Source organism: Nyctereutes procyonoides, unplaced genomic scaffold (assembly GCF_905146905.1).
Source record: "Nyctereutes procyonoides isolate TBG_1078 unplaced genomic scaffold, NYPRO_anot_genome, whole genome shotgun sequence".
Classification (NCBI taxonomy): Eukaryota; Metazoa; Chordata; class Mammalia; order Carnivora; family Canidae; genus Nyctereutes; species Nyctereutes procyonoides.
The window spans coordinates 4,709,457-4,734,136 of record NW_026575052.1 but is presented as its reverse complement, the minus strand read 5'-3'; the positions used below and the strand labels follow the sequence as shown (position 1 = coordinate 4,734,136).

The window sequence follows — 24,680 nt, the reverse complement described above, 5'->3', positions numbered from 1 at the left end:
TTTTCTAGGGAAATTGAATAAAAAGCCCGCATTTTTAAAGCGGCTTCCAAGCCTGCCCACTTCAAACAATGAAGAGCGGGAAGTATCGGGAGCAGGTCCCCGCCTTGTGTGCTAATGGCTGGAGTTGCGGGATGCATACCAATCAGCAGCCACTGCCAGGGGGACACCGACGGGAGGGGGAGGCTGGGCTCTCCAGGAGGAGGAGGAGGAGGCCAGACGCAGACCTGCCGCCCCACGGCGTCCCACACAACGTCCTGGGGAGGAGCCACCCCTACCACCTGCCCTGCCCGGAACAGGCTTGTACCTGCAAAGAAGTGGGAGGTGGGCCTGGGTCAAGACCACCCTCTCGACAGAAAGGTCCGTGGGAAGCTAAATCCCGGGGGGGGGGGGTGCTCAGTGCCAGGCTTACCCTAGAGGTGGGCACAACCCATGCTTCGGGCCAGGTGGTCAGCTCCGCGTCCCTATTTCCCCGCAGCAGGTGGGCCCCGCTGCCCGGAGACCTCAAGGTACGGCCAGGCCAGGGCCTGGACAAGGGGCGGGGGGGTTGTGAGCTGGGAGCAAGCGGAGTTGATGGTACAGCCCCCCCCCCCCGCCCCCTGTGACGTGGCTGAGGGCGCCACAAGCTCCCGGAGCCCCAGGCCTGGCTCTCCATCCCTCTGAGCCATCCGCACCAGCTCCCTCCGTAAATACAAGCCTTTATTATTTGCTCCTTCCGGACACCAGGCCCCGATTCTGTTCTAAGCCCTGCCCTGAAGCCACAGGGTGACGAACCCAACTGCAGGGGTTAAAAAACACGCAGTAACTTCAAACAAAGAGCAGTAAAGTGTGTTGGGATTGCAGACCTGCGGTGCATTCCCTCCCCGCCCTCCTCAAAGGGAAGAAGAAAACAGGACAGAGGAGGAAATCCATTGACCTCACGGCCTACCTGCTCCGATCCTGTCACTCAAGACACGGTGGCCTTGAGAAAGTCAAGCCACCTCTCTAGGACTCAGTTTCCTCATCTGTAAGGGGGGATAAAAGCACCCACCGGCAGCATCGGTATGGGAATTAAAGGAACGGATGTCCGGCACGTTTAGGCATAAACACGAGTGGTCTTTAAACAAATAAACTCTCCATTAACTTCTATCTAAAGGGTAGAAGCAGCAGAGGCAACCAGAGATTCTGGAAAGATCGGTTACTTTTATCTTTGGCTTTTCTGGTATGATGGAGGGTGGGGAATGAGCAGCACACTCACCTTCTCCATCCCGTTTTGTTTCGCCTGGTATCAAAACGAAAACCTTCCTGAAGGCTCCACGAGCCACAGATACCAGGCTGGAGCAGCAGCAAGGTCCGAGGATAGCGAGGAGCTACCGAGACACCTCACAGCTCCAGTCCACTGAGCACGACACCCCTGGCAGGTGTGGCGGGGCGCCCTTGCCAGTTCCCAGGTGACGCAGGGCTCTGTGACTCGGGGCTCCCCCCCCTTCCCGTGCTCTGCCACCACCCTGCACACTTCGGGTTCACCTGACGCCTGAGCCCGGCTCACCTCCCAGCGGCCTGCACCTCTGAGCCTTTGCACGTGCTGTTCCTGCTATCCAGACCCTTCCCCTCACCCCACCCCATTCTCCCGCTAGGCGCGCACACGCCTCCACGGCAGGTAAGAGCTCTGAGATCGTACAAGAGCCACAGCCTGTCCCTTCAACAGTCTGACTCTCTCTCTCACGCTGTCAGTGAACCCATACAGATGGGTCACGCCTACTGGTGTCTACACCAGACCCAGACAGTTCTAGCCACCCGTGCCCTGGACATGACACCTTCATCAGCCCCGAGCCATTTGACCTGTCCACGGTCCCGGGGCACCACCGCCACTTTGCCTCCCAAATGCCTGGGTCACCCTGAAGTGTAATTATTCAATCAATGGCAAAGCAGGCCCTCAATTAACTGAATCCTACCCTCATCCCGTCTCCCCTCTCGCGAAGCACTGTAATACAACAACTCAGTTTCCGGAGTGGAGAGCTCACTGGAGGGCAAATTACGATCCCTATGATCCCTACGACCAGGGCTGGCCCAGCCCAGCAGCTGCCCCTCTTACCCTGTACCATGAGGACCCTAAACTCACCCTAGGGAGGTGTCCCACCAGAATGCAGGCCCCAGGGAAAGGCTGTGCCCCCGCTGCTCACTGCTAGATCCCCGTGGCCTGCTGGAAAATGTTTAACAATTGGCTCTCTGGCAGAGGAAAAAACCTCAGACTTGCAGGACGCCGATTCCTGTGGTATAAATAGTCTCCCTGTGGCCAGTTTCAAGCTACTAAGGTGACATCAGTGAACACAGATGGGAAGGCATGTGCAGGAGCACACCCGTGTGCACGGTGCATACATAAATACAGGTACGTACGTACGTAGACACATACTCGTGTGTAATGTGCATATGATATACAAACGTACAAAAGACACAGCCACAAACACACAGGTGATGGCAAAATATGTAAAATAACTAGGAGGTACCATATTTTTTTTTAAAAGAGCAAAACGCTACCATTTACTGGAGAAGGAAACAAAAAGCAAAACAACGGAGGTACCATATCTTGACTATTTATTACCCTTGTTTTTAGTATAATTTAATTATAAATTTATTTATTACCAATTTTTATAACGGCTGCGTTTAATGGGCGGCTCGCAAAATTCCTAAATTTTAGCCATCAGCTCTCGTGCTTCAGTACAAGCTGGCTGACACCGGTGCTCAGCGCCCTGCACCGGCTCTGCAAGGATAGGTCACTCTGGGGAACAGGACCCCAAAGGAAGGTGGTGGCTCTGAGGCCCTCCCCCGAGGCAAAGAAGCGGGGCTGGGGCCCAGGAGGCACAGTGGGATGGAAAGAGAACGCTGGCCCACTCTGCCGCCCTACGGATGACTCTGATTCTCGTTTCTGGTCTTCGGACCCTTTGAGGGTAAGGACAGGGGCTTACTCGCCCCTGTCAAGCCCAGTGACCAGAATACAAGGGCACTGAGGACAAGCTTGCAGAAGAAAGAAGGACTGGGCATTCAGGGAGACGGAGGCTTGAGTGCTCCACTCACTGACCTGAGGCAGTCACTTAAGTGCCATCTGTGAAATGGGTACAAACCCATCTTCCCTGCCCAATAATTAACAGGGCTGTCGTAGAAACAGAGAGTGGATGTGAAAGAACAATATACCGTCATCACGCTTACGTAGGACGTATATATTTTTATGTGGCATGTGTTTATGTTATACACGTATATAACTCTCACCTCCTTTATCTTTTCAAACTTGATCTAAGAAGATTATATTCTTTCCGCTGAGTGCAGTGGTGAAGGAGCTGGCCCAGCATCTGGCATTTACCAAATATAAAATATCTGTCAAATAATTTAGAGTTTGTCTAATGAACAGGAGGCCTCCCCCTTACACTAACCTGGTACCCAGGCCCCAGGGAGCTCACTAGCTTTCCCTCCTCCCTAGACTCTTCCCAACAGAAAACCTGAAACAGCAATATTTAGGAACCATTAGACACCAATATCCACTCAACTGGCAGTGATCTATTGGGTACCCACTGTACTAGGCTGGCGATCAAGGACAAGCACGGTCCCTGCTCCTGAAGGCATCAGCCCTCTGGGGGGGGGGGGGTATAAACAAACCATCCCCACTGACATGAGGGTTCTAAGAGCATCATGAATGATAATTCCTTTTTTTTTTTTTTTTAAGTAGCCTCCACGCCCAATGTGGGGCTGGAACTCATGACCCTGAGATCAAGAGTCACAGGCTTTGCCGACTGAGCCAGCCAGGCGCCCCAGGAACCAGAATTCAGAATTCTTGAGCCAGCCTGGCTGACCACAGAAGAAGCTCCTGAATGAGGAATGAAGAGGTGAAGGATGAGGCCAACTTACTGGAAGGAGGGAAGTGGGGGGGTGGGGGGGAAGAAGGAGGGCAGGGGACCTCAGGAAGGTAAGCGTGACGACAGAGCAGAGTGAGAGACACAGGCACAAAGGGGGGGTCACAGGCACCAGGAGGGCTCTGAGCATCACCCTGAGACCCTGAGGAAGGGGAGCGCTAGCCCCACCCCACGATCACCCCTGGAGATCTCCAGGCTGTAGCTCCCTTTCTAGTCTGTGTGCCTGAGGCCCGGACACCGTGGGGGTGTCACGCTGGACGGACAGATGGAGGGACGGGTGGGTGGACGCCGCAGCTGATGGCCATCCGGGCAGAGCCTGCAGGCAAGGGCTGAACATTTTAATGAGCCCACACAGCCTGTCCTCTCGCCCCAGCATCCGCGGGGGAACAGATGGGGCCCCAGGCAGGCAGGGCATGCCTTCCCCCAGTTGAATCCCTCGGGGAAGGCCAAGGACTCTGAGGTGACGTCTCAGCTCCAGGGCCAGTGGGAAGTACGGCCACCCCTGCTGCGGCCCAAGACCGGGTCCTCAGGCTAAGGAAGCCAAAGGAAGGAAGATTCCCGACCGCTGCCCCGGGAGAGAGAGGAGATAGCATCCCCACACTCTACCTTAGGCCTGGGGGCTCCCTGTCGGGGGCCACCCCTGGGGTCCAGGAGGCTCGCCTTCATCCTCAGCCAGGCCCACCCCGGCCTCACTACCCTGCCTCAGGGGTGTGCAGGCCTGACCTCGTCCCGCTGGCCGTGGCCTTCCGGCTGACCGGGGCATCCTCTCCTCCCACGCCCGCTCCTTTGTGAGGGTGACCCTGTTCCACCTCTGGGCTGAGGTCCAGGGCGGGAGAGCCCAGCCCAGAAGAGAGGTGATGGGAGTGTCCCCAGACTCCGTGGAATCCCAGGGACCCCCAGGGTGCAGCAGGGAGAGGTGGCCCCACCGCAGCAGCAGGACCTGAAGGCCGGGGAACGGCCTGTCCCTCGGCCTGTCCCTCCCTCTGTCTCTGCCTCTCAGGCTGCTGCACAAAGAGGACACAGGAGTCCCCGGGAAGGAGGGAGGGAGGAGGGAGCCTGCTGGGGGGGGGGGGGACAGAGTCACACTCGCACGCGCAGGGCAGCCCAGGCTGGGGGCCTCTCACACTCCAAGGTCCCGGCCACGGCGCGCAGGCTCCGGGACGAAGGGACCCACACGCACCCCAGGGCCCGCCTGGCCCACCCGCAGCCGCACCCGGGGCGGCGGGGAGGGGCCCGGACACACACACACACACACACACACACCCGCCCCGCTGCCAGGGACGCGCCGCGGGGCCCCAGCGCCTCCGAGCCGCCTTGCGCAGTGCGCCCCCCGGCCTCCCGCGCCCCGCGGCCCGCGGCCCGACTCACCGGCTCCGGCCGCGCCTTTGTTGTCCGCGCCGCTCGCACGGCGCCGGCGGCCGCTCCGCGCCCTGCTGCCCCGGCGGCCCGGGCGCCCAGGGAGGGCCGGGCGGCCCCAGCCCCAGCCCCGGCCCCGGCCCCGGCCCCGCGCCCCCGCGCCCCCGCCGCCCCGCGAGGTCGCGGCCCCGCCGGGAGAGCGCCCGCCGCCGCCTCCGAGCGGCCTGGTCCCGCCGCCGCGCTCAGCGCCTCGCGGCGCCGCCCCCGCCCGCCCGGTCCCCGCTCCCCGCTCCCCGCTCCCCGCTCCCGCGGCTGAAGTCACCGCTTAACCCCTGGCGGCCGGGCCGCGCGCGCGGCGCAGGAGGGGAAACCGAGGCCCGCGGGGGCGGGGCCGCGCGCCCTCCCGCCCCCGCCCCCGCCCCCGCCCCCGCGCGCACCCCGCCCTCGCTGCTCCCCCCAGGCCCCCTCCAGGGCTCGGCTGCCAGGGCGCCCGCGGGAGGCCGAGCCATTCCCCGGGGCGGGGAGAGGGGGGCCCCCCCGGCCCCTGTCGGAGGCTCCAGTGACCCCCTTGGGGGCGGGGAGACCTTGAGGTCACGCCCCCAGCCGTGTAGCCCCACCTTCCTGATGAGAACACTGAGGCTCCCCCAGCTGGGAGTGACTGATGGGGCCGAAGCTCGCCCAGCAAGGAAGCGGAGCACGGGAGATCCCAGCGCCCCCCCACACACACACCCTCTCATCCCATCCACCCACCCGCCTCCCTTCCCAGAGCCCGCAAAGCAAACGAGGTACCCCCTCCCAGAGTCCCACAGAGGGCCTCCGGATACGAGGCGATTAATTGTGGTTATCAGGTCCTTAATTAAGATTATCCCTGTTGTTACTAAACCGTGCCCTGCAACCTCTCTGTTTGCCACCAGAAAGGCACACACCGGGGCGGGCTTATCGGCGGCGCCGGCTCCCCGGCTCCCGACTCCCCGCCTGGTAATTAGGAGTCCTGCAGCCTCCAGAGGGCACAGGTGTGTGTACACTGGGATCTTTGTCAGCCTTGCCTCGTGCAACAGCGCCAGCAAACACATTGTGTCGCGTTGCTCCCTCTTCCTCTGCCAGGCACCAGCTTAGGGGTTAGCAATGAGACAAGGAGCGGGGCGGCCCCCAGTCCTGCCCCCCTCGGGGCTCCCGGCCTAGGAGGTCGCAGCAATAAACAGGCCACTACAGTGCAGTGACACAAACCACACTCAGGCCCCCCGCTCTCTGAAATCATCTTATTCGTGGATGTGTTTGTTAATTGTCTGTCTCCTCCACACAAGGACATAAGCCCCATAGAGCCCGTCCTAAGAGTGGCTCATAGAGTGTCCGCGGCGCCGGGCCTGGGGTAACACTAGGCTCATAGTGAGCAGCTGGTGACTCTTGGTTGAGCACTTACTACGTCCCATTCTAGGCACTCCCGAGACATCGGTGAACAAAACGGGCCTGCCCTCCGCCCCGCTGGATCTCCCACTCCAGGCGTGAAAAAAATAGCGGCCGTGACAGCAAGACGGGAAAGTTTTCTGGAGTGCCACGGTAGGCGCTCAGGGCAGGCCAACCCAAAATGTGCTACTTAGGCATGTTGATTATTTTTTTTTTCAAGATTTTATTTATTTGTTCATGAGAGGCACAGAGAGAAAGGGGCAGAAGAGACACAGGCAGAGGGAGAAGCAGGCTCCCTGCGGGGAGCCCGATGCGGGACTCGATCCCAGGACCCCGGGATCACACCCTGAGCTGAAGGCAGGTGCTCAACCACGGAGCCACCCAGGTGCCCCATATTGATTATTTTAAATAATTTACTTATAAGGAGAACCTGTTTAAGAAAGACGCTCAGACCCTTCTCGGCCCCCTTGAAAGCAGGAAACAAATCTCCTGTGTGAAAAGGTGCCCTCCCTATATGGGAGGTAAAGAGACTTCCCTCTCACCAGAGACGGAAAATGGAGAGCTAAGAAGGTTGTATAAACAATCCTTGTTACTAATTTTATTTTTTTACAAACTTATTTTTTTTTACCAATTTGTATTACCGCATCCCAATTTCTGTTTAGAATTGCTTACTAATGGAAGCCCTCCCAAATCAAGTTTTCTTTGTCCAGTCAATTCTTCACAGTTTTTATTGTTTTGGGGTGGTTGGGTTTGGTTGGGGTTGTTTGCTTGTTTGTTTTGTTTTGTTTTTTGTCCCTTTACCTAAAAGTATAAAAAGTGCCTGCATTGGTCATTTCTTTAGGTCTCAGTTTCATGACTGGGCCTCTACAGGCACGTAATAAAACTTTAGTTTCGGGGTGCCTGGCTGGCTCAGTCGGTAGGGCCCCGACTGTTGATGTCAGGAGCATAAGTTCAAACCCCACATTGGGTGCAGAGATTTCTTTAAATAATAAAATAAAATAAAATATAAAAATATAAAATATAAATAAAATAAATAAATAAATAAAATAAAAATAATAAAATTAAATTAAATTAAATTAAGGCACCCCAGGTGGCTCAGCGGTTTAGCGCTGCTGATTTTAAGCCCAGGGCCTGATCCTGGAGTCTTGGGATCGAGTCCTACATCGGGCTTCCTTCGTGGAGCCTGCTTCTCCCTCTGCCTGTGTCTCTGCCTTTCTCTCTGTGTGTGTCTCTCATGAATAAATAAATAAATCTTTTTTAAAAAATAAAATAAAAAATAAAATTAAAGGGACGCCTGGGTGGCTCAGTGGTTGAGTATCTGCCTCCAGCTCAGGACATGATCCCAGAGTTCCTGCATGGGGCTCCCCACAGGGAGCCTGCTTCTCCCTCTGCCTGTGTCTCTGCCTCTCATGAATAAATAAATAAATAATATTTTTTAAACATTAATTTAAAGAACTTTGGGGTTTTTTTCTCCTGTTAATCTGCCTCACGTGAATTTAATTCTTAGTCCTGGTGTTAGAGCTCAAAGAACAGCGCAAGGATTTTTTTCCTTCCCTACACCAGAGAAGCAGCTAGAACATCTTCAGGTGTCCAGTGAGTGACATAGCATTAAAAGCCTTGGGCAAAAAAAAAAAGCCTTGGGCCAGGGATGCCTAGGTGGCTCAGCGGTTGGGCACCTGCCCCTGGCTCAGGGCGTGATCCGGGGTCTTGGGATCGGGATCGAGTCCCACATCAGGCTCCCTCCCTGGAGCCTGCTTCTCCCTCTGCCTAGTCACTGCCTTTCTCTCTGTGTGTCTTTCATGAATAAATAAATAAAATCTTAAAAAAAAAAAAAAAAAAAAAAAGCCTTGGGCCAGACTTGAGACTTTTGGGTCCTGCTGGCGCAGCCAGAGCCAAGTACAAGTTCCTGGACCCGCATTCGCAGCCTTTCGGATCTGCTCCAACCTCTCCCCTCTTCTGTCTTATTTGCTTCCTGGGCCTGAGCCCTCCCCGCCCCCACCCCCAAATCCTCCAACCTGGAAATGCCGTCCCCCTCTCTGGTTGCACTAAGGTTTGCCCTCCCTCCTGGAACCATCAGAAGGCCCAGAATCCCCTGGGGAAACCTCTCCACGTGGACCCTGTCCCCTGACCGCCTCTCCTCTGAGCTCTACGGCACTTGGGGCTTTGGTTGGTGCTTCCGTTGTTTTGTTAGCTCTGGACACATATTCTAACTCGGGCTGTCTTCAGCTTGATGGCCTGAGGGCCGGGGTCATACCTTAGGGCCCTATTATACTCCCCCACCCCAGTGAGGGACACACTCGACATCAGAGGATCCTAAGAGACTCTAAGTGGACACCTTCAACCTCATCAGATAGACCCCTCTGGACGCAGGGTCGCAACCCCCCAGCTCATAGAGCAAACGGAGCCTGCAGAAGCGTGGTGTTTTGCCCACAGTGGTTTTGTTTTTGGTCGCTGGCCACCGATATTTCACAACTGGGAGATTTCCCATAAAAAAACAGATTGCTAGCTTCTCAAAACACCCGAAGATCTGATAATGCCAGGCCCTCGATGGCCCCCATCCCCAGGACCACACCCCGCGAGCCCTAGGGAGTCGTGGCCCTTTACACAGAGCTGTGTTTCTCTGCTTGCTACCCGCCCCCCCCCCCAGCCCTGGGGTACCCCCTCCAACTTGGAGGCCCCTCCTCTGGGAAATAGTGGTTTTTTGTTTTTGTTTTTGTTTTGTTTTTTTTGGAAATAGTGTTTTTATATGGTTTTTCCTCTGCATTCTACTTTTAGGAGAGAGAACTGCATCAAGAAACACGTACTGGAGCCTACGTGAGCCTGCAGGCCTCACCTTCCTGCATCCCTGCTCTCTCCACCATCTCGCTTCCCAACACACACACGCCCCTTCTCTCTCCTCCCCAGCTTCGTGTTCTAAGCTTTGCCCATGGTGTTCCCACCGCCCGCCCCCACCCCCCCCACCCCCACCTGGACACACTGGCTAAAGCTGTCTGAGGCTCTCAACCAATAACACCTTCTCTGGGTCAAGTATCTCTTCTCTAGGGGCCCCAGGCTGGACTCCAGGCCTCCCACAGCATCCTACAGTCCCCTCAGGGCAACCATCCTACCGTGTCCATGGTGTACAGTTGACTCTTGCGACTCTTGCGAAACACAGGTTTGAATTGGGCAAGTTTACTTATACATGAATTTTTTCAGTAAAAATATCTTTTCTTTATGATTTTCCATTAACATTTTCTTTTCTTGGGGATCCCTGGGTGGCTCAGTGGTTTAGTGCCTGCCTTCGGCCCAGGGTGTGATCCTGGAGACCCGGGATCGAGTCCCACATCGGCTCCCTGCATGGAGCCTGCTTCTCCCTCTGCCTGTCTCTGCCTCTCTCATGAATAAATACATAAAATCTTAAAAAAAAATTTCTTTTCTCTAGCCTCCGTAATTTTAAGAAGGCAGTATATAATGCATAAAAGGTACCAAATACGTTGACTGTTCATGTCATCAGTAAGACTGTTCCCTGGTCAATGGTAGGCTGTTGGCCGTTGTTTTGGGGGAGTCGAAAGTCAGATGCAGGGGATGCCCGGATGGCCCAGTCATTGAGCCTTCTGCCTTCTGCTTGGGTCGTGACCCCAGGGTCCTGGGATGGAGCCCTGCATCCGGCTCCCTGCTCAGCGGGAGCCTGCTTCTTCCTCTCCCTCCCTCTGCTTTCTCTCACTCACTGTCTCTCAAATAAATAAATAAAATCTCTTTTAAAAAGTTGTATGCAGATTTTCTACCGTACAGGGGATCGGAGTCCCTAACCCCTGTGCTGTTCCAGGGTCCACTGAGTTTGGGCACGTCTCCTCCCAGACTGTGAGTCCTCGCAGGCTGGGACTCTGCTGTCTCATTCACGGTGCCTCCCCGCCACCTGGGACAGAGCCTGGTAGAGCACAGGCACGAGACAAATATTTGCTAAATAGACCAGTGAATGGTTTTCAATGGCCACAAAAGGAACAAAAAGAATTTCTGGGAACATTTCCATGTCCCAGAATATTCAATTAACCAGAATTTCCCACTCGCTGAACATTCTGGTGGGTGCAGGGTTTATTGTATAAGCATATCCATTAATGATACATCTGGATGGGACTAGGACTCCCTTTGGCCTTGTCTCCACCGTTGACCTGGGGAAGAGGGAAGCAGGGAGGACAGGGGTGGTGTTTGCCACTGGCCAGGGAGGCTAAGTGACATGCCCAAGGTTGCCTAGCAAGTCGGTAGCAAAATCAGGGTGGGAACCCAGGGTTCCTGCCTCTGCCTTCCAGCCCAGGCCCCTCTTCCACCAGCCCAACCCCATAGCACGTCAAAAAGGAAGTGAGCAGATAGGAAAGCGGACTTTCCAAGCCCAGACACCACGCTCACCCAGGAAGTATGAATGGAGAGCGTGCAGGAAGAGGTCAGTCCTTATGTACTACACCATCAAACCAATCATGACCAGGCTATTATCGAAGAGAGACTGGGTTACACTTTGATTATGAAAAAAGGCAATACAATCTACCTTACCGAGATGAAACTCCCTTCCCATGACTCCTGCCCCTGTTCGGTAGGACTGGCATCCTGAAAGGGGCTGGGATGCACTGAGCAACCACCTCCTCTTCAAGCCTTCCAGGTTCCTCCCCAACCCAAGACCTGCATTTGTGGGGAAGCAAGCTGAGGTCAAAGGTGCACAGCCACAGGCAGAAGGGGTCTGGGAACCCAGGTGAAGAAGGAAACTTGACTTCTCTGAGCTATCACTTTATGGGGCTTGAGTGTCAGGGACAGATCAGTCTGGGCAGCTCCTTGTCTTGGGGATGTGTTCTCAAAGTTCTCCCAAAACACCCACAGGAAGGGGATGGATGCTCATGTCCAGGGGGCTGGACACAAATGTGATACAGAGCTCTCCCACCCTAAGATCTCTGGAAAGCAGTCCTCAACCTCTTTCTCTCTGTCCCACTGCCCGTAAAGTAGGAACAATAATCCTACTAGTGCCTTCTTCTATCTTCACAGAACTTTGAAGGATCAAATGAATACAGCCTAGCAGAGAGTTTTCAACTTCCCACTGACAAAATTAGATAAATAAGCTATTTGATACCAACTCTTATTAATGAGAGGCAACCTAATATAGCAGTGGTCAAGAGCTTCAACTGTTGGGATTCTCCTTGTTCGAGAAGCAAATTACATATATAGAAAGGAAGAAAAGTCCAATGACCTGTGTGGTGTTGGGCTGGAATGGGAAGCATTGGCGTGAGCTCCTCGGTCTGTCCACCACGAAGGCCTGGGAGCAATGAGCACACTCAGCAGCCAGATCGTGGTTCCTAAATACCATTCTCCACTCAAGGGATCCAGAGCTTCTTGGAGAAATGGCTCATCCCCAGAGGAAGGACATTTGAGCCAGTAATATAGCGGGGGGGCCCGAAACTGATAAATTGCTCAAGAAGTGACAGGAGCATAACAGAATGACAAAGAAACCAGCTCACAGAGGCTCCCACTCACCAAACCGAGGGCAGTTGGACCATTAGAAAAAATAATGATGATTAGGATTTACCTCCCATTGAATATAATGGGAAACCAAGAGTCCATACTGATGTGACAAGTAACTAAGCAAATGAGCACACGGAAGGCTAGGAATGGCTATTTACCCTGTCTCAAAGCACTTCCCCACAAAATACTTCTTCACAACTTTTTTTTTTTTTTTTTTTTATGGAAAAAGAGTGGCTTCCCAGATCCTTCATCACCCAAGTGGTCAAACTGGGAACATGACCAGCAGGGGGATTTTTGGACACCGTGAGCGTCCTTCCGTGGTTGGAGAAGGACGCGACACAATGCTGAGCGAACATCACACAAACCCAGATTGAGGGACGTTCCTCTAAACGTCTCCCAAAATGCGCAGGTCACAAAAGTCAAGGAAAGACCAAGGAACTTTTCTAGACTGAAGGAAATCAGAGACGGGACCACTAAATGTCATGTGTCGTTCTGAACTGGAGCGTTTCAGCATAAAGGCCATTACTGGGACAGCTGGTGAGACTCAGCAGGGACTGAGGATGACATGGTGGGAATGCGTCGTGTGCATTTCCTGATGTGGCCGGTTGTAGCACGGTGGTGGAGGGGCATGTCCTTGGCTGTAGGAAATACACACCAAATACCCAAAGGAGTGACAAGTTAGCAGTTTCCTCTCAGATGCCTCCGAGGGAAATGAAATGCACTGTACCCGCAGCCTGTCTGTCACTTTACAGTTGTTTCCACAGCCAGATGGCCTGGGCCGATCTCTAGCACATCGTGTCTTCTTAAGGTCTCAGTTTCACCATCTGTAGAGTGGGAGTGAGTGAAAGTACTGATACCTGCCTCATGGTCGTGGAGTGGAATAAATGAGATCCTATTTGTGGGCTGTTTGGCACAGAACTGGGCTCATACTTGTGTTCCCAAGTTTCGGAGAGCTAGGTAATTCTTTTTCTTTGTGCAATTCTCCTTTCTGGAGTATAGAGTAAAGTGGCAAATTCCAGCGCCCCGGGGGGGAGCCAGGTAGGGAATGGCAATGCGGCAATGGGAGAAGCAGACTGGACGTGCCCCAACAACTAAGCTTCAAGACTGGAGACACCTCAGGGTGAAGGGGGGACCCCGAGTGCCTGGAAAGCACATGCCCCCAATGGAAGGGGCAATTCCAATTCATTTTTTTTAAGATTTTTTATTTATTTATTTATTCATAGAGACACAGAGAGAGAGGCAGAGACACAGGCAGAGGGAGAAGCAGGCATCATACAGAGAGCCTGGCGTGGGACTCGATCCAGGGTCTCCAGGATCACGCCCTGGGCTGCAGGAGGTGCTAAACCACTGCGCCACCGGGGCTGCCCTGGCAATTGCAATTCTAATTGATGCTGTGTGTCTATGCTCGGTGTCCCCAGAGTTTTCTCTTTATTTTTTTTTTCCCCCAAGAGAAGCCAGAAGTCCAGATTTCTATATCAAATCCCTTGATTTTTATTTATTTATTTATTTTTTAAGATTTTATTTATTCATGGGAGACACAGAGAGAGAGAGAGAGAGGCAGAGACACAGCAGAGGGAGAAGCAGGCTCCCCGTGGGGAGCCCGAGGTGGGACTCGATCCCGGAACTCCAGGATCACGCCCTGGGCCAAAGGCAGATGCTCAACCCCTGAGCCACCCAGTCATCCCTATCCCTTGATTTTTAATACTGATGACAATGTCAAATTGTAAATTGGCCGATAATTTGTGAGCCAGACAGGATCCAAGTGCCAGCTGCAGGAGTTCTGAAAGCTTGTCCTGATCACCTAGAAACACCCCCGGGAACGCCCCTGTGAGTTGGCAGGAAAAAAAGAAAAAAGAGAAAAAAACCAAAACCACTGTCCAAAGTTCTTCTGCTGCTCTGATAGAGCCTCCAAAGAGGCTGGGGTAGACATGCCAGGATGTGCCTCCCTACACCCCCATGGGTCCTGGCAGCGCTCTCCTGCCCAGCACGGCTGATTGGGTGAGAGGATGAACATCTGACTGAAGCCCGGCCACTCAGCTCGTTCCTCCCAGGAATTTGAAATGGGAGAGGTGAGAGACTGAGTCAGTCAAATGAGCATGGATGCTGAGCCCTGAAAAATCGTGCAGGGCCAGAGCCAGCATTCATGCTGCAAGGAATGACAGCCATGTGTTCAAACCCAGGGGGGGGTTGAAATGAGGGGGATCAGAAATGTCATAGGAAAGCCAAAAAACAAAAAGCAAAAACAAAAAAATCAGGAGTATAGAGTAAAAGATAGTGCGGCAGAGACCATACAGCCCTGGACGGTGTTCACAATAAAAATAAGAGCAAACGCTTGCATAGCACTTTCTACAGCAGGCTCGGTGTGTTACCTTACACCTTACTCATTTTATCCTCACAGCAACCTTATAAAGTAAGTACTTTCAGGGGCGCCTGGGTGGCTCAGTCAGTTGAGCATCCGACTCTTGATTTCAGCTCAGGCCACGATCTCAGGGTGGTGAGATGGAGCCCCTGCGTCGGGCTCCCTGCTCAGCACGGAGTCTGCTGGAGATTCTCTTCCTCCCTCTCCCTCTCCCCCTCCCCCTGCTCATTTTCTCTGAATAAATAAATAAACAAAAAGTTAAATTAAAAAAAGGCAGCTAGGGATCCCTGGGTGGTGCAGCAGTTTGGCGCCTGCCTTTGGCCCAGGGCGCGATCCTGGAGACCCGGGATCGAATCCCACGTCGGGCTCCGGGTGCATGGAGCCTGCTTCTCCCTCTGCCTGTGTCTCTGCCTCTCTCTCTCTCTCTCTCTCTCTCTCTCTGTGTGTGTGTGACTATCATAAATAAATTTTAAAAATTAAAAAAAAAAAGGCAGCTACTTTTATCCTCATTTTTGAGATGAGGAAACTGAGGCACAAAGCCCTGAATGTCCATCAGAGTGGCCTCCTGTGTTCTGACAAAGCCCCCTCACTTGTATTTGCCCGAAGGATTTTGTCCCCCTTGAAAGCAGAGAAGTCAGTGAGGGTTTGCTATTCAGGCAGGGCCTTGCAGCGGGGTGAAGGGGATTCTGGGGCCACTTCAGGCACGAGATACCCCAATGCCCTGCTTTAGCCTTCCTGTACCTCCCAAAGTAGAAAAGGGGAGGAGGGGAGTCCCAGCCTGAGGCATCCAAGGCAAGGGTGACCCCCATACCTGCCCATCAGCCCAGACCCCAGGGGCGTGGTGCACAAGCCTGGTCTACAGGAGGAAGCCAGCCTCACCCATACCTCGGGGCATCTGTCGCCTCCACCGGGATAAACAGACAGAAGGCCTGGGGCCATCTGCTGAGCCAGGGGAGGTTGGATTTCTCTGCTTGGGGCCTGGCCAAGGAGCCAGAGAGGACAAGGAGACAAGGTCTTAGCTTCCTGGCATCAGGTTACTGCCCCTACCCAAGGCTCAGGGTGCCAGGCCAGGCATCTGGGCATGAGAGTTGCTGGTCAGCTGACAGCACACAGGGCCCAAGGCCCATTCTGGAAGGATCTTCATCCATAAGGATAAAAATTGGCTGTGAGGAGGGGGAGCAGGGAGGGAACCCCCGGGGGACACAGGGAGCCTCCAGCCTCGCCAAGCACACCTGGCCAGGCCAGAAAGAAGATCTGCAGGAGGGAAGGTCCTGCGGGCCTGGGGACAGGGAGGCGCTGCAGTGCCACTCCAAGGGGGCCCTCAGCCCCCGCCAGCTGCCCCGGCTGCAGCAAGAGGGCCTGGCCCTGGCTGCAGCCTGGCACCAGCCCCAGAAACCTTCAGCGTCCCCCAGTTTCACCGCCCAGGGCTGGGAGGTTCCATAAGCTCCCCGGTCTCCCAGATGAAAGACGCTTTCTAAGAGTCATAAAACCGTCCCCACACAGAACAATGGGCCCTTATCCCACTGTGTCCTTCACATAAACTCCCATTAGCAACGCACCAGAAGCTGCAGGCAGGAGGTTTATAGACTGGATTGTTGGGCCAGCCCCAGCGTTCATTAACATCTACTCCCTCGCCTTCCAAGGAGCCTGCACAGATCACCCCCATTACAGAGGCCCGCTGTGGGCTCGGCCTCCAGGAAACCCTGCAAGCTTTGTCATTTTATGAATAAAGAAAAAAACCCCAGAGAAGTGAGGTGACGTGCCCACGGTCACACAGTGGGAGAGTGGAGAAGCTGGGATTTAAATCTAACGTCCCTGTTCCTTCCCCCATAGCGCGTTGCCCCCAGTTATGATCACTGGAGACCTGCCCCCATGGAACCCAAGAGGTTAAGGCAAATGGTTTCCTTAGGTTTTTTTCCTGGAAATCAGCACCTTCGGAGACCTGCCCAATGTGTCAGCAGAGATACGCTGCGGTGGGTGTAGGCCACTTTGGAAGGGAGCCCCAGCCTATCAGGGAGGGACCAGAGCCCCTTCCCTTGGTGACCACAGCCCCCCTTTCCTGAGCACATACAACACGCCAGGCCCTGTGCTCCTCCTCCTCCTCCTCCCCTTCTTCTTCTTCTTCTTCTTCTTCTTCTTCTTCTTCTTCTTCTTCTTCTTCTTCTTCTTCTTCTTCTTCTTCTTTTTCCCTGTGCTCTTCTTCATGCACGATCCCATTTACTCTTGCAGGTACTCTATAGAATGGCTGCTCTCACGATCCCCTTTCTGGGGCGTCCGGGTGGCTCAGTCAGTTAAGCATCCGCCTTCGGCTCAGGTCATGATCTCAGGGTTCTGGGATTGAGCCCAGCATCGTGTCTGGCTCCATGCTCAGCAGTGGGTCTGCTTTTCCCTCTCCCTCTCCCTCTCCCCCTCTGCTCATGCTCTGTCTCTGGCTTTCTCTTTCAAATAAGTAAATTAAATACTTAAAAAAAAAAAAAGATCCCCTTTCTGACAGATGGAACAGAAGCTTGGGAAGTAAATAGCTTACCTAAGGTCACACAAGTAAGCAATGGATCCCCGGTCTATCCGACTCTATCCCACCACCCCTTCCCAAAACTTCAAATGTGGGGTTCAGCAGATACTCAAGCTGCACCAGTCCTGGCTCACAACTCTGAGTGTCACACCAGATGCATGGATGATGACCACAGCAGGTGCTTCTTACTGGGGGCGTTCCAAGCCCTTCACCATCTCCCACCTACGCAACAACCCTCAATGCCAATATTGCAATTCCTATTTTGCAGATGGGGAAATTGGGCTCAGACAGGGTTAGTGTCTTATCAATGGTCCCCCAGAGCTGGTAAGTGGGGGTGTCAGGCTATGACCCACTTCTCTCTGGTACCAGAATCACTGCTTCTTCCAGGTAAGCCAGCATGATTGTTAAATCAGATGATCCCAATGGAGTCCCGGTGTGCATTGGACAAATACTCCCAGATGTGCCTCCAAATAAGTGCCTGAGATGTGCCTGTCACCATTGCAGGAGCTGGAGGCATAGTGACAAGTAAGACTGATGTGCCCTGGCCCCCATCAGCCCCAGGGGCATGACCACTTTTGACTACCCACCCCCCGCCTAGAACTCCAGGGCAGGGGAGCATCCCTACTTCTGCTGGTTTCCTTCGCTTCTGGGAGCTTCCAGACAGCCTACCCCAGCCCCTGCAAAGGCAAACTACAGTTCCTAGTGTCATGGCTTATTTTGCCCTGAGAAGCTTCACTACCAATTCCTAACTGGGTGAACCAGCCAGGCAGCTATTTTTGGCTCAGACTCCCCGGGGAGCCCTCAGACCCACATTTCCTGCCTCCAGAAGGCACAGCCAGCACCCATGCCCCACCCTGAGAAGCTGGCATGGGGCCTGTCCTTCATTACCCTTCCCCTATTACCTTCTGTGGCTGCTAAGAATGTCGGCCTGCCCAGAACAGCTCAAGCATACATGTGGTTGCTTGGTTAGTGCCAGGCACTGCTTAGGTGACCTTAATCATCATCATCTTCTTTGTGACCCTGGTCAACATTATCATCATAGCTAACATTTATTGAGCACTTATTACATGCCAGGCACTGAGCCAACACTTTACCCATATAACCTCATCAAATCTTCACAATAATCCCATGAAACAGGTACTGCCATCATCCCATGCAGCACCTAAGAAAACTGATAAACAGAGACAATAAGGCTGGAGCACAAAGTATTCTTTTGCTTCTTAAATTGTCTGTCTCCCTTGCTATCCTACAACCTGTCTGAGGGCAGGATCATGTCTGTTTTGCACAAAGTTGTTATCCCTAGGATACAGTGCCAAGAACAGAGTAGATACTCAATGCACAGTCTGTAGGTAAATGGATGGATATATGGTTGGAAGAGTGGATGGACAGATAAATGGATGGATAGATTGTTGAATGATGGATGATGGTTGGATGGACACGTGAATAGATGGGTGGATGGACACATAAATGCATGAATGATGGGTGGCTCATTGGATAATGGAGAGATGGGTGGACCATTGCTTGATAGATGAATGGTTGGATAGATGGATGGATAGATAATAGATAAATGGACAAATGGTTCGATGGACCATTGGATGATAGATGGACAGATGGATGGATAGGTGATGGATGGATGGACACACGGATGGATGAATGATGGAGAGGTGGATAGATGGATGAATGATGGAGGGATGGACAAATATAATTTAAAAACAAGATAAGGGCAGCCCGGGTGGCTCAGCGGGTTTAGCACACCTTCGGCCCAGGGCGTGACCCTGGGGACCTGGGATCAAGTCCCGCATCGGGCTCCCTGCATGGAGCCTGCTTCTCCCTCTGCCTGTGTCTCTGCCTCTCTATCTCTCTGTGTGTCTCTCATGAGTAAATAAATAAAATATTAAAACAAACAAAAACAAGATAAAAAGGGGCTAGGGGACAATACCACCCCCACTCAGTGAAGCAGGAGGAAGCCGGATACAGTTTCTCTGCTAACTGGAAAATCCCCTGGCCAGGACTCCAGGGAAAGCAGAGAACGGTATGCTGATTTTTAGGGAAAAGGAAAAAGAAGTGCCAGTTGACGAGCTTTGGACAGTTTAATAAAATCAGGAGTGTGTAGTCTGATCAAGCATGTTCTCCCTTCCCAGAAATCACCACTTTGCAGGGAATTTCATCTGCTCCATCCCCAAACCACATGTCTCTGAATCAGGGGCAACCGCAAAATGTGCCCAGTGTAGCAAACTCCCCGGCCTGTGGCTCCAGGACTGGGCCTAGGAACAGAGCTGTGCCAGACCTGGGGTCTGGTCAGTCAACCCCAATCTAGTCCCTGGGTGCTACCTCAGAATCGTGGAGCACCCACCAGGAGCCCTGAGCTTTAGGGCTCATGTTCTGCAGTTAATTTAAGAGATCTCAGGCTGACCCGCCAGCCCCCATCTCTTGTGAGTTCTGCTCCGTGGCTAGAGCCCTTCAGCTGGATTCTAGGGAGAGATCCATGGGCACCAGGCTGCTCTCCTGCCCCCTATGCCCTGGCCGGAGCCTAGGGTTTCCAGTTTCCTGTGGTTTGGAAAGCAAGGCTTACAGATGAAGAACCCAGAAGTTTCAGGAGAGCAGCTACTGAGACATGTGGCCCAGTTTTGTAGTTTCCAGAGAAATTTTGAGAAAGAGAAAGAGAAAAGACCATAAAGCACTGCATCACCATCATAAAGCACGCCCGGACACATCTGCTCATCTGCGTGGAACATGGCATTACGGTTCTGGGCAGCTCGGTGAGGCATCCTGCCATTCTGGAGCTTTATTTGTTTGTGGGACATCAGGGACTGGGATGGCACTGAGGTCAGCGACATGCCCTTCCAGGCCAAGTGCTCAGCCGGGGATGACACACGGCCTACACGGCCTGCACAACACCGCAGTGAGCTCAGTGTTATTACCTGCCATTTCAGATGTACAAACCAAGACCAAGTGAATCACCCAAGCTCACACATCAGAGGGGACAGATCCGGGACTTGAACTCAATCTGACTCCAAAGTCCATAGTCCCCGCCCCCAACAAGGTGGAAAGGACCATGGGAGGGCTCTCTCTGCAGCTGGGCAAACAGGCATCCCGGATTTATTCCGGGATTGGCCAGACCCAATAGGAACAGGTTTTTATGGCGGTCAGTCCAGTCCTTGCCAGTCCGCCACGCATCAGAAGTGAACTCGAGCCTCCCCGCATTCCTATGCTCCCGGGCCTTGTGGCCACTGGGGAGGAGGGATGGCTGGCAAAGAGCCCAGAGGGCACCTTGGGGCCTTCCGCCTGAGCAATTCGGAGACTTTCAGAGCTGAAAGGGCCCTTAGGAATGATCCAAGCCAATCCGCTCCATCCACAGCGGGGTAACTGAGGCCCAGGAGGACAAAGGATTTGCTCAAGGTCATACGGGGCGTGAAAAATGGAACAAGGGCAGAGGCAGCCTCCTGGCTGTGGCCCAAGGTCCCCTTCCCACCCTCTGCCTGCCTCAAACCATGACTTTGGAAGCCCTTATATCAGATAGAATGAATGGTTGTCAGATTTAATTATGACAATGCTCTGAAGATCCAGGGGATAGGATAAGACGGGAGAGGGGAGGGGCGAGCGGGGCAGGGGTGCCCGTAGCCTCCCTCCCTCTGCCGGGGGCATCTCTGTCTGGTGGCTGAGCTGGAGTTGGCTGGTCCAAGACGAGAGTCAGGGTTACCTGCAGAGCAGGTCCCAGCACAGCCAGGAGACCTCCCTATTTTCCAGGTCCTCCTGGTACAAGAGCCACCTCTGTCTTTGAGACAAGGAATGCTGGGGGAGGAGGTCCTCCCTCATTCCGCTGAAGGGCAAAGTGGGAGGAGGCTTGACCAGGGCAGCGAGGAACTCACATCACGGCATCACCACCCCACCTGCCTGGGCCCACCTGCTGAGCTCCTGGGGAGCTGCCCCCAGGAGCATCCCCACCTTGAATTAGCTCTGAAACCCTGAGATCCCCCCTCGGGCCATGCCCAGGAGGCTGTCTCTCCTCAGGGGTCGGGGTGCTCACTTTGGGGCACACACAGACCGAGTTCAGATCCCTGCCTCCCCACCTGCTAGTCCTGTGACCTTGAGCCAGCGACTTTGCTTCCCCGAGTCGCGTCTCAAGTCTCAGCTTCCCGCTGCAGAGCTCAGCTCCAGTTCCTTCATCCCAAGGTAATTGCTGGGATTAAAGGTCAAGGCTGTCCCAGGCACAGAGGGGACTTGGAGAGGCTGCTTCGGTAATTACCCTCCTGGAGCTAATTCTCTGCACGCGTACTGTGGCGACGTTTTACAGGCATTCCTGGCCACGACTATCATTCACAGCCCTCGGATAGACCACAGGAAAGAAATTAGCCCCTGCAGCCAGATGGGGTGACCAAGGCCCCAAGAGGGTGAGTGGCGGGCGCAGAGTCCCATAGCATGGAGAAGCAGAGCAACCAGACCCCACGGGTCTCAAGTCCCCACACAGCCAGAGGCACAGATGGGAAGTTTACAATCCAGAGGCAACCACGCCAGGCCCAGGTGGTGGCTGCACCAGGAACTTAGCACACGACTTTGGGTGGTGACTCTGGGTGACAGGTGCTTTCTACTTTCTGAGTGGTGTCTTCCGTGCCATTGGCCAGCTGTGTGACCCCACGCCAGTTACTCCACCTCTCTGAGCCTCAGCTTTCTCATCGGTGAAATGCGGGCTGTCAGGAGGATGCAGTGAGCTACGGGGTGCAGGACACCTGGCACAGAGCTGGGCCCGATAAATGGAAGCATAGTCACGGTGGCACTACTGATAGGCAACGTTGCTGTTATTATTATTATGATGATGATGATGATTTATTACTAGGAGGAGGAGAAGAGGACGGAATGGCATCAGCCTGGGAACCTGCCACCCACGTGACTGTCCTAAAGGGGACGAGCCGGACGGAGGCGTCAGGGACTCTTCTTGCCTCCAGGTGGTAGGGATGTGCATGAGGCCAGACCAGTCACCCCCGCTGAAGACCTCAAAGTCCCACGAAGGGAGCAGACCCGGGGGAGGGACGGCTGCCATCGCTCCTGGAGGAACTCAGCCCTCAAAGGGGCAGAGGAGGAGTAGCCCGGGCCTCAGGAGCCCCTGGTCCCTGGGCCAAGAGCTGGGGGCAGCGTTGCCTGGGAAGCTCCCGCCTGGGCCACACCAGCGTCCCCCAGGGGACAGCAGGCCGCTCTGCCCTCTCGCAGCTGTGTGGCCTCGGTCGCAGCAGCTCTCTGAGCCTCTGCCCTCAGTCTCGGTCGTCATTCCTGCCCCGCCCGGCACCCCGGGCCGGCGTGAGACCCGTGGGGACAACAGACACAGACTCAATTTGTAAACCATCCAACACTTTAGGATGAGGCGCAGCCCTGGTTAGTCACCGAAGGCCACTCCGGAGACAGACAAAGCCGGGGGAGCCCAGCGGAGGCCGCCCCAGGGGTGATGCGGAGAGAAGGAGGCTGACCCGGGGCCCTCCGCGCCCCCTGCCTCCCGTTGCCCCGGCTCCAGGCAACCCCGTGACAGCGGTGTCTGGCGCTGAAGTCCTGGACCGGCTGCTTTCAACCCCTGCTCTTGGCTCAGCACAGCCCACCCTGGGCCCCTAGAGTCATTTGTGCTGGACACCGCGCGGGGCAGTGACTCCCACAGAGCTGAAGCAGGGGAGGGGAGACAAGCTGGGGCAGTGACATTTGCAGCCCCAGGAGCCGGGGAGGCCACCAAAGGGACACACAGCCCCCTCCCAAGCCTGGCCCGGCCGTGCCCCCCAGACCCCCACCTGCTAAGCCTCATGGGCCCCTGGCGGCAGAGAGCGAGGCGGCCAAGGGCTCAGGCCGGCTCCAGAGCCAGACTTGTCTGGCCGCAAATCTCAGCTCCCCTCTTCCAAGCTGTGAAATCGTAACTTCCTTAACCTCTCTGTGCCTGCGTCCTCAGCTGTGAACAAGACTGATAATAATAATCCTAATACCCCGCAGGGGTGTTGGGAGGACCCAACGAGTTAACACAAGTGACGTGCGTCGGTTAGCAGAGCGCAGGGCACAAAGTGAGCATCATGTCATCGCGGCCGGACACTGGCCATGCAGAGGGAAGAGGCTGCCTCCGAGAGCAGCAAGCTTGGATACCCAAGCTGTGGCTAAACAGCCACCTGTCGGGGACTCCGGGCCAGGACCGCCGGGGTGACCTTTAAAACGCTGCCACCTGTAAGCCTGTAAACATCCTGCCTGTGCAGGAGGCAGGAGAAGGCTACCGGGTGGCCCAGGGGCAGCAACATGGGAGCAAGCACTGGGGGGAGAGGACGGACCCAGGGCAGGGAGGAGGCAGCCGGGTCCAGCTCCCAGGCCCCTGCTCTGCCACCGATTTGCTGTGTGACCTCGAACTACTCCCTGCACCCAGAGCCTCAGCTTCCCCAGCTTTGAAATGATGCCATTGCACTAGGAGTCCTGTAAGGCCACAGCGGGCTGCAAGGGTCAACTCTGTGACCCCTGAGCAGGGAGGCAGGGAAAGCCTCCGCGGCACCCACACCCCTGCCAGGCTCCCTCTGCGCTCCTCATCCCCACATCGCTCTGACCTGCCCCATAGGTGGCCGCCAGGGTCAGGGCCGGGTCCACCGAGGCTCCCAGCAGAGCTCCCCTTGCGGAGCCTGGCACAAGGTGTCCCCGGGCCCTACCACCAACAGGGAGGGAGCAAGGTGTCCCTGGGCCCGGGGCCTGAGGGTGTCAACAGGAGCAGAAGCCCCACACACACCCTATGACCTCTAAAGGATCCTCCTCCACCTCTGGGAGGGACAGAGATGTTTAAAACCCCCCAAATCTGACCTGGATTCTGTGCAGTCCAAATCTGGCCCTTTGGGAAAGGCGCACACAGGTGGTAGGGTCAGGCCCTGCTGCCAGGAAAAGGTCCCGTCGGTCACAGCAGCTGGCAGGGCAGGCAGGAGCCCAGGGGTCGGGTACACTAGCTCCCTGCGCCAGGCGTGCAGAAGGCCCAGGCTTGTGAGTCACTCACCTGCCAGACCTGCCAGGCGGGCAGGCAGGAGGACAGGAGGCGGCCCCAGCAGCTCACGAGGAAGGACTAGCCTGAGTCAGACCCAGCAGGCTGGGCAGGGCCGGGCCAGGCCAGGCCAAGCAATCCGTCAGCCGCCTCGGAGAACCAGGAAGTTGCCAGGGTGGGGAAGGGAGGAGAAGTGTGAACAAAGGTGGGGGCCTCTCAGGGGTGCCAGCAGAGGGGTTAACCACAGACAGCTGCCCGCCTGGCCCAGGACGGAGCACAGGGCATGGTAAAAGGAAGGATTCCAGGTTCTTCCAGGGGATGGGATTCTTTTCACCAGGGAAGGTGGAAAAGAACATGCTTTGAAGTTGGAAAGCTTCAGGTTTGAATGCCTGCCCTCTCCAGCCACATGACCTCGTGTCTCCAAGCCTCGGTATCCCCCTTGTTCCTACTGTCACAACGATCGTCCCCATAATTCGGGGTTCTTGTGGGAATTAAATGCACAAAGGGAAAGGGCCCTGGCATCCTGGCTCCTGGGGGGTACACGATAAGGGTGGCTCTGATTACAAGGACACCTGTTCAGGGAAGCGGGATGGCACACTCAGAAGCCTGGCCCCATTTGGATTCTTACTGCCCGTGTTAATCGCCCCTAGATTTTAGCCACATACCTGCTGAGTTCATTAAGAGCGTGAGTGCCTGGTCATCGGGAAAAGC

At 54.9% G+C, this 24,680-nt stretch overlaps 1 protein-coding gene across 7 annotated transcripts in view; it reads right to left on the bottom strand.

The window, feature by feature from the left end:
• The window catches only part of ARHGEF10L (Rho guanine nucleotide exchange factor 10 like), a 159,783-nt gene extending 135,781 nt beyond the window's left edge, over positions 1-24,002 (bottom strand). For 3 of the 7 annotated variants that reach the window (XM_055332257.1, XM_055332263.1, XM_055332266.1), the window contains exon 1: positions 23,798-23,965. The gene's annotated coding sequence lies outside the window, so the exon portion shown is untranslated. The other 4 variants (XM_055332262.1, XM_055332268.1, XM_055332265.1 and 1 more) reach the window with 4 other exon arrangements.
• Between the last annotated feature and the right edge of the window lie 678 nt (positions 24,003-24,680).